We start from the raw sequence: 10,000 nt of genomic DNA on the forward strand, positions 1-10,000 counted from the left end.
CATCCCTTTTGCAAAATCTACCACCATCTGTCCCTCTGCATTCCTATCCTGGATACCATATCTGCCCATCACTTCTTCATCCCCTCTATTGCCTTTACCAACATGTCCATTGAAGTCTGCACCAATTACCACTCTCTCATTTCTGGGAATATTCTGCATCACTTCATCCAACTCATTCCAGAACTTCTCCTTCTCTTCAGGTTCACATCCCACCTGTGGCGCATAGCCACTAACAACACTGAGCATCACACCTTCAATTTCCAATTTCAGACTCATAAGTCTATCTGACATTCTTTTCACCTCTAGGACGTTCCTTACAAACTCCTCCTTCAAGATGACTCCTACTCCATTTCTCTTCTTGTCAGCACCATAATAGTATAACTTAAAGCCTGCTCCTAAGCTTCTAGCCTTACTACCCTTCCACCTGGTCTCCTGGACACACAGTATATCCAGCTTCCTTCTCTGCATCGTGTCCATCAACTCTCTACCTTTTCCTGTCATAGTCCCAATATTCAAAGTCCCTACTCTCAGTCCCAGGCTCTTTCCTTTCCTCCTCTCTCTCTGCTTCCGAACACGCACTCCTCCTCTTCTTCTTCTTCTTGTTCTTCGACCCACAGTAGCCCGATTTCCATTAGTACCCTGTAGGTCATCAGTACCAATGGCGGTCGTTGTTAACCCGGTCCGCGACCCATCCGGTATGGTATAGTTATGGTTGACTCGCATGTTTGGTTTTGGCAAACGTTTTACGCCGGATGCCCCTCCTGACGCAACCCTCTGCATTTATCCGGGCTTGGGACCGGCACAGGGAGACACTGCTCCGTGCCCCCCCCCCCCCCCCCCCCCCCCCCCAAAGGCAGGCTTGGAGAGACACGGGCCAGTGCCGCCCTGAGGCTGCATTACCCTCTCTTTCTTACATTTATTATAAAAATATGCTTATCTTCCTTTTAGCTCATCACACATGTCTTTATGATTTTCAGTCCATGCCTCAGCCGGCCTGAAGCTCCACTGATGCGCATGTGCGGATGCCTCTATCTAGCGGACATAAAATAAAGACAATCATTCAAATGTGAATGAGTCGGCGTGATGCTCCGGGATGTGTGGAGCTCAGGGAGCTCCACGAGTGAGGGAGTTAAGTTAGGGCGGGGGTGCAAGTAGGCTCTAGGATTCCCCGAGTCGGGGCGAGCGATGGGTTTAGAGGCGTATCGCATTGAAGATAATGGCCGCATATCCTTCTTGGACTTTTCTAAAGCCTTTGACTCGGTCGAACATCCATTTATCATAGCAACGCTCGAACATTTTGGATTTGGTTAAATATTCAGGAATGTGATCCGTGGGCTCTATGAGAATATTCATAGCTGTGTCACCCTGCCAAGCGGCACCACTCCGAGCTTCCATGTTGATGTGGGAATCCCCCAAGGTTGCCCCATCTCACCCTATTTATTTATAATTGCTACCGAAATGCTAGCCGTTTATGTTGAAAAGAGCAACGATATCCAAAAGTTAGACGTGCTGGGGACTGAAATTGTTATTAGCCTGCTGGCAGATGACACAACCTTAGTTTTGAAAAATGAACATCAAGTCCCAATAAGTGCCGAAAACAACCAAAACATTCTCCAAGGCTTCAGGATTGTCATTAAACTTAAAGAAATGCAAACTTCTTGCGCTGCATGACTCGCCACTAAAGGAAATCAGCGATGTTTCCATGAAATCAGAAATAAAATACTTGAGCATTTTCCTATCCAAGGACCAAACGTTAAATCAATCCAGGAACATTGAATCTAAACTGAATCAAAGTAAAGCTTAATTCTAATATATGGCTCCAGAGAGATTTATCAATATTAGGCCGGATATATTTGACTAAAATGGATGTGTTTATCCAGATGTATATACCCAGCGTATTCCAATGCTGCTCCAAATCAACTCGTAAAATCTGTTAACCAAATCAATTTCAACTTTATCTGGAGGAACAGACCACACCATCTAAGAAAAATCACATATGGTGAAAGAAACAAGTGAAGGAGGGCTGAAAGTGATAGAGTCGGACTGCTTGAATGGGACATTGAAGGTGAACTGGTTGAAATCCTGGATCAAACCTCATCGTTCTTTCTGGTATTGTACTCCAAACTACTTATTCAACAAAGTCGGCGGCCTGAGTCTTCTGCTTATCTCTGACTTGGATATCAACAAGATTCCTGTCAAATGTTCAGAGTTCCATAAACAAATATTATTATACTGGAAAATGATATACGTACACAATTTCTCACCACACAGTATAATAGTTTGGAACAATCGATATGTACTGCATGGCAACAAACCTCTGTTTTACAAGGAATGCTTTGAGAAAGGTATATGGTCGATAATTGACTTGATGGATGACACTGGCAGTCCTCTGGACAATGAGCAGTTCTGTACTACACACAGATTCAAGCCTCCCATATTAGAGTTGCTAAAGTTACGAAACGCACTGCCTCGACAATTTGTATTCCTGACCAAAAATATAATGACGCACCGAACCGTACAACCACAGTTACCCCGACTATCACTCCAGGGAATCTCAATTGTGGACAGAAAGCGCGGCAACTCCTTTATTAGGAAATGTTTCACAGGAAACTTATTCCCTGGACGTCAAAAAAAAAAAAAAGGATATTTTAAATAAATTTGATGAGGAATCGATTGCCACGCTGCGAACCATGTATCTGACTCTACCCATACCCCCAAGGCAAAAGAGACCCACTTCAAAATTATGACTGACATCTACCCATCTAAGGAATTATCGAGGGTACGCTTTAATTTTGAAGATAATATTTGTACATTTTGTGAAGACAACATTGAAACCACTGACCATATATTTTTTCTCCTTCTCATTCCATCGTCACCAGTTTCCTTCTCAAAAGATGATATAACATTCTGTTTACTTATAAGCAACATAACAGATGAACTCTGTGTCAATGTTCTTTTAGGCCTGGCCAAGTTCTTCATTCACAAGAACAGAATGCAAAAATGCTCCCCAAATTTTAATGTCTTCATAAACGATTTTGAAATATAAAAAAAAAAAAAAAAAAATCCTTAAAACTTATGGAAAAATCCAAAAACTAAAAAATATAGTTACCCATGTCCGAGGTTCCTTTTTTTTTTGGTAAAAAAAAAAAAACAAAAAAAAAAAACCAACTTGATTACATGTTACATTCCCCTTGCAATTTTTTTTTTTTTTTTTCGTTTTAATTTCTTATTTGTCTATCTATTGATTTAATTACTTCCTTTTAATTTCTTTTTTTGTCTCGCACTGTAAATTTCTCACAAACCTGTAACACTATTAACTTCTCATTACATACAGAACAAATGTCCTGATGTCCGTTGCTTCCTCATCCCTGGTTGTTTCATTGACATTCAGTTCTACCTTGCTATGTTTATTTGTACATTTGTATATTTGGGTGTACTATTTATGTTCAATTAAAAACAGTTTGATGTCTGAGATTCCTTGTGAACCGCCAACTTAATTACATGTTATATTCCCCTCACAATTTTTTTTTTTCGTTTTTAATTTTATTTTTCTATCTATTTATTTAATTATATCCTTTTAATTTTCTTTTTTTGTCTAGCATTAAAAATTTCTCGCAAACCGTTAACACTATTAACTTCTGATTACTTACAGCACGAATGCGCTTATGCCCCCCCACTCCCCGCTTTTTCCGTACGGTGGCAGACACTGAGATCGAAAGCAAATGGGTGTCATTGAAATGCAGTAACAGGGTGATAACAGCCGTGTTCGAAGTGTGTAGGGGCTTATAGGAGAGCAGAAGCACGTCACGCAATTCACCTGAGTTCGGAGGATCGGGAGTACCAGGGCCCATAGCGGAGAAGCGGAAGAGCGGAGTTATGTGTCTCTTCTCAAAGGCGGGGAAACTGGGGGGCAGCAGGACCCCTTAGACCGGCTAATGTGAGTCTTCTCCGGACATAGATCACCCGGACTTATGACTGGAGCTCCCGGACCTCTGGGCACACACATATGTGAATGAGTGGATGAGCTAATGTTGGTTTGGTTGTGGATACGTTTCGGCCAATGCTATCAGCACAGCTATGATTATCCCCAGAACGTTGAGAACGAGCTCCCGGAACTCCAGACATGCGTATATAAAAGAGTGGAATTAAGGTGTGTGTGTGTGTGTGTGTGTGTGTGTGTGTGTGTGTGTGTGTGTGTGTGTGTATACGTGTGGGACAGAAGTAATGTTGGGGACAGAAATTGTTATTAGCCTGCTGGCAGATGACACAACCTTAGTTTTGAAAAATGAACATCAAGTCCCAATAAGTGCTGAAAAAAACCAAAACATTCTCCAAGGCTTCAGGATTGTCATTAAACTTAAAGAAATGCAAACTTCTTGCGCTGCATGACTCGCCACTAAAGGAAATCAGCGATGTTTCTATGAAATCAGAAATAAAATACTTGAGCATTTTCCTATCCAAGGACCAAACGTTAAATCAATCCAGGAACATTGAATCTAAACTGAATCAAAGTAAAGCTTAATTCTAATATATGGCTCCAGAGAGATTTATCAATATTAGGCCGGATATATTTGACTAAAATGGATGTGTTTATCCAGATGTATATACCCAGCGTATTCCAATGCTGCTCCAAATCAACTCGTAAAATCTGTTAACCAAATCAATTTCAACTTTATCTGGAGGAACAGACCACACCATCTAAGAAAAATCACATATGGTGAAAGAAACAAGTGAAGGAGGGCTGAAAGTGATAGAGTCGGACTGCTTGAATGGGACATTGAAGGTGAACTGGTTGAAATCCTGGATCAAACCTCATCGTTCTTTCTGGTATTGTACTCCAAACTACTTATTCAACAAAGTCGGCGGCCTGAGTCTTCTGCTTATCTCTGACTTGGATATCAACAAGATTCCTGTCAAATGTTCAGAGTTCCATAAACAAATATTATTATACTGGAAAATGATATACGTACACAATTTCTCACCACACAGTATAATAGTTTGGAACAATCGATATGTACTGCATGGCAACAAACCTCTGTTTTACAAGGAATGCTTTGAGAAAGGTATATGGTCAATAATTGACTTGATGGATGACACTGGCAGTCCTCTGGACAATGAGCAGTTCTGTACTACACACAGATTCAAGCCTCCCATATTAGAGTTGCTAAAGTTACGAAACGCACTGCCTCGACAATTTGTATTCCTGACCAAAAATATAATGACGCACCGAACCGTACAACCACAGTTACCCCGACTATCACTCCAGGGAATCTCAATTGTGGACAGAAAGCGCAGCAACTCCTTTATTAGGAAATGTTTCACAGGAAACTTATTCCCTGGACGTCAAAAAAAAAAAAAAGGATATTTTAAATAAATTTGATGAGGAATCGATTGCCACGCTGCGAACTATGTATCTGACTCTACCCATACCCCCAAGGCAAAAGAGACCCACTTCAAAATTATGACTGACATCTACCCATCTAAGGAATTATCGAGGGTACGCTTTAATTTTGAAGATAATATTTGTACATTTTTTGAAGACAACATTGAAACCACTGACCATATATTTTTTCTCCTTCTCATTCCATCGTCACCAGTTTCCTTCTCAAAAGATGATATAACATTCTGTTTACTTATAAGCAACATAACAGATGAACTCTGTGTCAATGTTCTTTTAGGCCTGGCCAAGTTCTTCATTCACAAGAACAGAATGCAAAAATGCTCCCCAAATTTTAATGTCTTCATAAACGATTTTGAAATATAAAAAAAAAAAAAAAAATCCTTAAAACTTATGGAAAAATCCGAAAACAAAAAAATATAGTTACCCATGTCCGAGGTTCCTTTTTTTTTTGGTAAAAAAAAAAAAAAAAACAAAAAAAACAACTTGATTACATGTTACATTCCCCTTGCAATTTTTTTTTTTTTTTTTCGTTTTAATTTCTTATTTGTCTATCTATTGATTTAATTACTTCCTTTTAATTTCTTTTTTTGTCTCGCACTGTAAATTTCTCACAAACCTGTAACACTATTAACTTCTCATTACATACAGAACAAATGTCCTGATGTCCGTTGCTTCCTCATCCCTGGTTGTTTCATTGACATTCAGTTCTACCTTGCTATGTTTATTTGTACATTTGTATATTTGGGTGTACTATTTATGTTCAATTAAAAACAGTTTGATGTCTGAGATTCCTTGTGAACCGCCAACTTAATTACATGTTATATTCCCCTCACAATTTTTTTTTTTCGTTTTTAATTTTATTTTTCTATCTATTTATTTAATTATATCCTTCTAATTTTCTTTTTTTGTCTAGCATTAAAAATTTCTCGCAAACCGTTAACACTATTAACTTCTGATTACTTACAGCACGATTGCGCTTGTGCCCCCCCACCCATCCCGCTTTTTCCGTACGGAGGCAGACACTGAGATCGAAAGCAAATGGGTGTCATTGAAATGCAGTAACAGGGTGATAACAGCCGTGTTCGAAGTGTGTAGGGGCTTATAGGAGAGCAGAAGCACGTCACGCAATTCACCTGAGTTCGGAGGATCGGGAGTACCAGGGCCCATAGCGGAGAAGCGGAAGAGCGGAGTTATGTGTCTCTTCTCAAAGGCGGGGAAGCTGGGGGGCAGCAGGACCCCTTAGACCGGCTAAGGTGAGCCTACTCCGGACAGAGATCACCCGGAGTTATGACTGGAGCTCCCGGACCTCTGGGCACACACATATGTGAATGACTGGATGAGCTAATGTTGGTTTGGTTGTGGATACGTTTCGGCCAATGCTATCAGCACAGCGATGATGAGTTCAGGTGTGTCTGTGTGTGTTTGTGTGTTTGTGTGTGTGTGTGTGTGTGTGTGTGTGTGTGTGTGCGTGTGTTTGTGTGTGTGTGAGAGTTTGTTTTTGTGGGTTGGGGGGGGTTCCCGCGGACACGGAGTACCAGGGCCTGGAGCGGATGAGGTGAGGAGCGGAGGAGAGCAGAAGCCCGGACCGTGATTCGCTTGTGTCCAGCGGCTCGGGAGTTCCAGGGCCCGAAACGGAGGAGCGGAGGAGCGGAGGAGCGGAGGAGCGGAGGAGCGGAGGAGCGGAGGAGCGGAGGAGCGGAGGAGCGGAGGACAGCAAAACCCCTTTCTGCAATTCGCCTGAGTCCGGCGGATCGGTAGTACCTGGTTCCGCAGCGGATGAGCGGAGGAGTGGAGGAGATGTTTCTCTTCTCAGAGGCGGCGAGGGGGGGGGGGGGCAGGACCCCTTACCCTTATCCCCCCCGGACGTTTGAGTGGAGCTCCCGGACCTCCGGGCACGCACATGCGAATGACTGGATCACAGGGAGTGCCAGGGCCTGGAGCGGATGAGCAGAGGAGAGGCGGAGGGCAGAAGCCCGGCCCTGTTCAAGAGTTCCAGGGTCCAAAGCGGGGGAGCGAAGAAGCGGAGGAGGGGAGGAGAGCAGAAGAGCAAAAAACTGGCCCGGAATTCACCGAAGTCCCGCGGATCGGGAGTTCCAGGGCCCGGAGCGGAAGAGCGGAGGAGCGGAGGAGAGGAGGAGCGGAGCAAAGCTAAGCCCGTCTTAACAACAAGGAAATTACAGATGAGGCTATAATTTCTAATGAAAACTTTAAATTCTATAGCCACGTATACACTTCGACATTGTCAAAAAGCGATTGTGACTCCTTTCCATTAAATATTCCTCAATATATCCCAAAAATAAACAACAAACAATATATGTTTGTTTATATATGTTTATATATAAACAACAAAAAATATACAGTTTGATGTCTGAGATTCCTTGTGAATCGCCAACTTAATTACATGTCGTATTCCCCTTGCATTTTTTTTTTTTGGTTTTAATTTCATTTGTCTATCTATTGATTTAATTACTTCCTTTTAATTTCTTTTTTTGTCTCGCACTGTAAATTTCTCACAAACCTGTAACACTATTAACTTCTCATTACATACAGAACAAATGTCCTGATGTCCGTTGCTTCCTCATCCCTGGTTGTTTCATTGACATTCAGTTCAACCTTGCTATGTTTATTTGTACATTTGTATATTTGGGTGTACTATTTATGTTCAATTAAAAACAGTTTGATGTCTGAGATTCCTTGTGAACCGCCAACTTAATTACATGTTATATTCCCCTCACAATTTTTTTTTTTCGTTTTTAATTTTATTTTTCTATCTATTTATTTAATTATATCCTTCTAATTTTCTTTTTTTGTCTAGCATTAAAAATTTCTCGCAAACCGTTAACACTATTAACTTCTGATTACTTACACCACGAATGCGCTTATGCCCCCCCACCCATCCCGCTTTTTCCGTACGGAGGCAGACACTGAGATCGAAAGCAAATGGGTGTCATTGAAATGCAGTAACAGGGTGATAACAGCCGTGTTCGAAGTGTGTAGGGGCTTATAGGAGAGCAGAAGCACGTCACGCAATTCACCTGAGTTCGGAGGATCGGGAGTACCAGGGCCCATAGCGGAGAAGCGGAAGAGCGGAGTTATGTGTCTCTTCTCAAAGGCGGGGAAACTGGGGGGCAGCAGGACCCCTTAGACCGGCTAATGTGAGTCTTCTCCGGACATAGATCACCCGGACTTATGACTGGAGCTCCCGGACCTCTGGGCACACACATATGTGAATGAGTGGATGAGCTAATGTTGGTTTGGTTGTGGATACGTTTCGGCCAATGCTATCAGCACAGCGATGATGAGTTCAGGTGTGTCTGTGTGTGTTTGTGTGTTTGTGTGTGTGTGTGTGTGTGTGTGTGTGCGTGTGTTTGTGTGTGTGTGAGAGTTTGTTTTTGTGGGTTGGGGGGGGTTCCCGCGGACACGGAGTACCAGGGCCTGGAGCGGATGAGGTGAGGAGCGGAGGAGAGCAGAAGCCCGGACCGTGATTCGCTTGTGTCCAGCGGTTCGGGAGTTCCAGGGCCCGAAACGGAGGAGCGGAGGAGCGGAGGACGGCAAAACCCCTTTCTGCAATTCGCCTGAGTCCGGCGGATCGGTAATACCTGGTTCCGCAGCGGAGGAGCGGAGGAGTGGAGGAGATGTTTCTCTTCTCAGAGGCGGCGAGGAGGGGGGGAGAGGGACAGGACCCCTTACCCTTACCCCCCCCGGACGTTTGAGTGGAGCTCCCGGACCTCCGGGCACGCACATGCGAATGACTGGATCACAGGGAGTGCCAGGGCCTGGAGCGGATGAGCAGAGGAGAGGCGGAGGGCAGAAGCCCGGCCCTGTTCAAGAGTTCCAGGGTCCAAAGCGGGGGAGCGAAGAAGCGGAGGAGGGGAGGAGAGCAGAAGAGCAAAAAAACTGGCCCGGAATTCACCGAAGTCCCGCGGATCGGGAGTTCCAGGGCCCGGAGCGGAAGAGCGGAGGAGAAGAGGAGCGGAGCAAAGCGGAAGCCCGTCTTAACAACAAGGAAATTACAGATGAGGCTATCATTTCCAATGAAAACTTTAAATTCTATAGCCACCTATACACTTCGACATTGTCAAAAAGCGATTGTGACTCCTTTCCATTAAATATTCCTCAATATATCCCAAAAATAAACAACAAACAATATATGTTTGTTTATATATGTTTATATATAAACAACAAAAAATATACAGTTTGATGTCTGAGATTCCTTGTGAATCGCCAACTTAATTACATGTCGTATTCCCCTTGCATTTTTTTTTTTCGGTTTTAATTTCATTGGTCTATCTATTTATTTAATTATTTCCTTTTAATTTCTTTTTTTGTCTAGCAATGTAAATTTCTCACAAACCGTTAACACTATTAACTTCTGATTACATACAGAACGAATGTCCTTATGTCCTTTTCTTCTTCATGCCTGGTTGTTTCATTGACATTCAGTTCTACCTTGCCATGTTTATTTGTACATTTGCGTGTACTATTTATGTTCAATTAAAAAAAAAAAAAAAAAAGAATGAGAGGCTGAGAAAATCTCCATGTCTCTCTCTCTCCCCCCTTAATGCCCCCCCGCTTTTTCCGTACGTTGGCAGACAATGA

This window comes from Fistularia commersonii, unplaced genomic scaffold (assembly GCF_037954325.1).
Source record: "Fistularia commersonii isolate RoL2024-O1a breed Wild unplaced genomic scaffold, RoL_Fcom_v1.0 HiC_scaffold_90, whole genome shotgun sequence".
NCBI lineage: Eukaryota > Metazoa > Chordata > Actinopteri > Syngnathiformes > Fistulariidae > Fistularia > Fistularia commersonii.